Here is a 6,205-nt window from a genome sequence, read left to right as displayed (position 1 = left end):
TTCAAGTTTTATTGAATATTGTTTCAGGCCTTGGCTCCAGACATCACAAGTCGTCAAGGTATAGACCCCGTTTGTATAATAAGACCAATTCCAAGCAAACACACAGAAACTCTAATTCTGACACTAGGATAGATTTTGATCATATTTATCGGAATCGATTCTACAAGGAACATTATTTGGTTCGGATAAGTATGGAAGCGCTTTTGGTACACCCCTTGTAAAGTTATTTTGTTGCAAATAAGTCGGAATTATTAGTTATGTTGTGTGTTATAAGCTGGAATCAAATCATCATGTGGAGTCAAATTGTCAGAATGATGAAGAAAAAATTGCATTACAATGTCGACTTGCTAATATAAATGTAATGACATAGTAATAAGAAGTCGACTTGTTAATCGATTAAGTCGACAACTTGTTTATTTGATGATGAGGTAAAACCACGTGACCAGTTTGGAAAATCATAGGTCTATTTTTAAATCGATTTCCATATGTCGTTTGTTTAATGTGCTTCGGATGAGTGTCGCTATCCATTGAGTTAAAGTTCAAATTAAAGTTCGAGTTATTAGGTATGAAAAGGGGGAACGACAGTCAGATATAAGAAAAAAGTACTAACAAATAACAATATTTCAGACATAAGGGGGATATCCCCACACCACTTGGTCTGGCGTTTATTTTCCTTAGTTCTCAAACGGAAGCAGTTTTATAATAAATTCGTGAAGGATTCTACGGAACCCTCTGAGTCGCATGTGATTGCTGCTGTCAGTGTAAAATTGTAATGTTGAATGTAAAAAGTTCATTTTTCTGTAACATACTAAATTTAAATAACAGTTTTTCTGTAGCTGCTTTATCTTGATCTAGAAGATTAACTCCTATACAAGTTTTATAACAATTCATGGAGGTTTATACACTTGTCAGGACAAAACAGTTTTACTTACTGCGAAAAAAAAACAAATTGTCGTGTTCCCTAGTATCTATGTAAAATCGCAGTAAATTATATACAAAAGAAGCGCACGGGGAGATCTGCTGGCTAAACAAATAAGAAGATGAGCAAAACCTTTACCGCTTAGTAAGCTATGAAAGAATCCGAAATGACATGTAAAACAACTCAAACGAGAAACCTAACGATCTAAATGACGAAGACGCCGACGCCACTACTCAATAAAGTTAGGAGATGTGGTGTGATTGCCAATGAGACAACTAGCAACCAGAGTTTAAATGAAGAGGATGTCAGCTATCATAGACAGCCGTACGGCCTTCAACAAATCGTATAGTCGGCTATAAAAGGCCACCACTTGGAAATGTGATATAATTCAAACGAGAAATGTAACGGCCTTATTTATAACAAAACAATTTACGAAAAACAAATATGAAACACTTGAACCAACAACAACCATTGAACTACAGGGTCTTGACTTGGGATAGGCATATGAAGAATGTGGCGGAGTTAAACATGTCCGCGCTCAATCCTAACCCTGACCTGGGACCGCCGTGTAACAGCACAACATCAGTTGCAGACGGCTAATTCAATAGATCGGTATTACTGGCCAATATAAATACATCAAAATTCAACGGCCTGACTAAGTGGTGTGGGTATATCCCCCTTATTGTTATTTTTTTAGTACTTTTTTTCTGATATTTGACTGCCAGTCCCCCTTTTTATACCAAATAGCTCTGAACATCAACTCGAACTTTAATTTGAACTTTAACTCAATGGATAGCGACACATATCCGAAGCACATTAAACAAACGACATATGGAAATCGATTTAAAAATAGACCTATGTTTTTCCAAAATGGTCACGTGGTTTTACCTCATCATCAAATAAACAAGTTGTCGACTTAATCAATTAACAAGTTTAATTCATCATGTCGACTTAGTATTACTATGTCATTACATTTATATTAGCAAGTCGACATTGTAATGCAATTTTTTCTTCATCATTCCGACAAGTTGACTCCACATGAAGATTTGATTCCAGCTTATAACACACAACATAACTAATAATTCCGACTTATTTGCAACAAAATAACTTAACAAGGGGTGTACCATATGCGCTTCCATAGATAAGGGTAAAACTATTGCTGTCAAATTAATATCCTATCAATGCCTTCTTTTAACATTCAAGCCACAAATGAGCCACATGTTACTACTGTTACATTTCCTTTTTATGCAAAAAACGCATTGTAGTTGAGCCTCTAGTTGCTGTATCTGTTGATTGTAAAATTTTGTACTTGACAATTCAAGACTTTAGAGAATGAAATGTATGAGTGTAGCATTCATGTTTAGTTTAATTGTTTAATTTTGATTTTATTTATGCAGTTATGTTTTTAACATCATCTTGTTCCTAGAAGGACAAAACTGTGATTCCTGTTATCAAAAGAATAATAACACTGTTTGAGAAATAAAATATTGGCAGACGAAATAAGAAAACCAACGAACAGAATACAACGCCCCCTAAAAAAAAACAAAAAAAACACACACACAAAAGATGGCAAACCAACAAAGCCAGTCTCCATCGCATGAGTTCAATGATTTGTAATCAGTGTTTGTACTGAGATAGTCATACTGGTAAAGAATTAGATAAATGTAAAGGAGAGAATCTGCCATCCCGTGCGACACATTACATTTCAATGTAAACTTTAAAATATATATACATTTTTCTATGTACAGAAATAGGTCGTCGAAAATTAGTTTTTATCCTGAAACTTGCAGTTGAAGTCTAAAAATCTGTGACACGAAAAACTGAGGTGGAGTATTTGAGAAAACTGAGCACTGGGGACGTCTTTTTCTGCTTGCTAGAAATAAATTACTGTTCCTTTGCTTTTTTGTGTTTTTGCTGTGCATGTAAACATTTTGTGTCTAGGATAGATACCCCATATCCTGTCTTTTCTATTTTAAAGGTCAGTACCTTCCGGGCAATACATTATTTAGTGCTTAAAATTCTCGAAAAAGAAAACTTGAGACTTAACTTACCGTGATAGTTTTTTCTTCGCTTCGAAACCGCCAACCCGTGTCAACCATAACATGCGCACGTGGCGCTCTACGCGGTGTGTTTAATAGATAAAGAGTGCGAGTAGAAAAAATATTGCTGCAATCATGGATCGCAAAATGATTTGTATAGGTGTAAAACGAAATTATTAAATTTTGATATTGAAATGTATATGGATTATACAGAAAAAATGGGACTCATTTGACTAAAAATAAAGTCTTTCATTTATTAATCGGATTTTTATTACCTTATGCTGAAACACAGACAAATCATTAGACGCCATTTTGTTCTTATAAATTTTGGTGACAAGGTCAAATTTGTGTTTTAAAAATGACATCAAGTCATTGTTTGAATCAGTTTCACCTACAGCTAGGCAACCAGCCAGAATTACTGAAAAATACATTTCATTTAAGACATTAAGATACACCCAATCATCAAAAATATTTTTTTTATAAAAGTTATAATAATTAAAAAATATTCGATTAACTTTAAATTAAAACTCTATTGCAATTTACAAGCTAATTATTGCTGGTTTTTTTAAAATAATTTTATTGGAATTCAATACGTTTCAAAAATTACAATATGAGTAATAAACCTTCTTCATTGGGTTATCCACATAAAATAGATCTTAGTCATTGCAACTGATAAATGGAAATGTAAAAAACGAAAATGTGATCAATTTGAATTAAACGCAAAACAGACTTCAAACCTTTTAAGTTAAAAATATATTTGTAATGATAATGGAAATTTCTGCATTCTTATTTCTCTGACCTATAATATGCATGTCACACATAAATTAGAAGTATCGTAAACGAGGACATTATATAATTTATATCTCTCTTCTTCACGGGCTTTGATGTTTAACAAATTAGTAGTGCCCGATACGATCAAACAATGTCGAAAATTGAGTTTGATTGCTGTCAATTAATTGAATTTGCATTGAGATATTGAGTTAATGTAGTCCAAAGCTTTATATATTTAAATCAAAACCAATATAGTATCTGTAAAAACAACGAACGAAAGTGTCAATGATCGTATTTCTATGAATCAAAATACAGCCTTGCTATATTTGTGAAAAAAATACTATAAATTTTATTTCCTTCTAATTGATTTCATACATTATTTATATATCAATATCCTGTGTTAAAAAGTCTGCGTTGTTGCCTAATGCTTCTAAAATGTTAGCTCGGACATCGATAAACAACTTTGATATACTTTGTTAATATATTTTGATGTTTCTTCTCTTTATTTTCCTAAAAAAAACTTAAATTGTCCGAATGATACTTGCCTCGATCTTTAAGCCAGGTTAATTTGTTTGTGTAAAAGAACTAGTCAAAGATAACAGGCTTATAATTGTGTACGTCAAACGCGCGTTTCGTCTACAGTGGGCTGAGAAGAAGTTCAGCACAAGACGATATCAAAGACTTAGAAATTGCTTGAATTAAAATATGTACATTGCAAAACATTTTGTATTGATAATAAAACCAATATATTTGTCCAACTCATAGTTTCTCAATTTGAATCTATTCAAAGTTTTGAAATCTTTATACTACGTACCATTGCTATCGCTGACCGTCGGACTACCGAATTAGGTTTATCACCGGGTTTGTGCTTACACGAGCATCACGAAGGGTGCCACATGTGGAGCAGGATATGTTTTCCCTTCCTGAGCACCTGAGATTACGGCCCTTGTTTGTTTTAGGTGTTCGTCTTGCTTAGTCTTTAGTTTTCTATGTTGTGTTTTGTTTACTGTTGTTTGTCTTTTGGTCTTTTTTCGTGTTTTGCCATGGCAGTGTCAGTTTGTTTTCGACCCATGAGTTTGAATACAGTTTCGATACCTTTTGCCTCTCTTTTATTCAAAACAAATTGGTCTACTGTTATTTTGCATGTCAGTTAATACACGTTTTGTTCGTGGTGTTCGAACTTTAGTTTTCTGTGAAGTGTGTTGCGGACTGTTGTTTGTCTTTGTCTTTTAACCCATGATGATATTTATCGTTTTCAACTCGATTGTCCCCTTAACGTCTTCTCACTTTTTTGTATATATTATATATAAGTAGAAATACATAACTATTTCGAGCAGAACGAGTGTATTGTATTGTTTCTTTCTGTAGACTGCAAATCAAAAGTAGATATCTTGAGGTTGTTTGTACCATTTGTTGTCTCGTTGACTTATGCCTCGGATCTCATTTTCTCTTATGTAAAAACGGCATCCTGTTTATTACCTTTGCCATATAATTTCAATGTTTCTTTAGTTTATTCACGAGATTGCACAGTGTGTTCTAATGCAAAACCTTAGAATTTATACTAGTAATGGTCCAATACAAGAGCAGTGTTAATACAATGTGTTATCAAAGCTTAACATTTCTTCTCTTAACTTAAAAGTTGTGAAAGTGAAACGAACCCGATTAATGAAGTGTTGCTTTCTTATCAACCCGTAGTTACATGAAACATAAAAATAAGACCAAAGTTCAAATGTTAGTTAGTCAAAAATCAATAATAGCTTGTTTGAATCTTAATTAGGGCTATGATTAGTAGGTTTTAGTACCAAGTGTAAACTTCTGCAAGCAGGATGGATGGATGACAGGCTATTTGACGTCCAGTGGCAAATTAAATGCATATTCAGGATAAGAACATGACACCTTGTTCTGATTTCTGGGACTACAAGTCTACTCTTTCTGCTAAATGTCACGTGCTTAGCGGAGAATCAACAAATACCAATCTGCCTGGAATGGAACCCAGTACCCCACCCCATTCGAGGTGACCATTGAAGCGGTTCTACTAGGAGGAAAAGACACAAAATATTATTTTAAGTATGACATGAATTTAGTGAAAAGAATTATAGGCGATGTTTTAATAGATTTTTCATTATTCTCGCCACAAACCTCGTATATACCAAATGTCCAAAACAATGACGTTATCACACTTCAACATCATTAACATGATTTTTTTTCAAGCACAATTTATCATGCAGGAAATAGGGTGCTATTACTAATTGTTTCGTGACAGTTTATATATCCTGAAGTTTAACTTGCAATGCTATTCCCCTAATGCATTTTTTCAATACTTATATTATCTTACAGAATATCATTATTTCAATATTTTCGTTTTTGTCTTCAACGGTTTTGTACTTGTTTTTACTTTTTATGATGCTTTCAAGAGTCATCTTAATGAGACTTTAATTATGTATCCTTGGCTTTAAACATTCATATTTGAGCGTTC

This window comes from Mytilus californianus, unplaced genomic scaffold (genome assembly GCF_021869535.1).
Source record: "Mytilus californianus isolate M0D057914Y unplaced genomic scaffold, xbMytCali1.0.p SCAF_31, whole genome shotgun sequence".
Taxonomy (NCBI): Eukaryota; Metazoa; Mollusca; class Bivalvia; order Mytilida; family Mytilidae; genus Mytilus; species Mytilus californianus.
Note: the sequence above shows the minus strand (reverse complement) of the source record.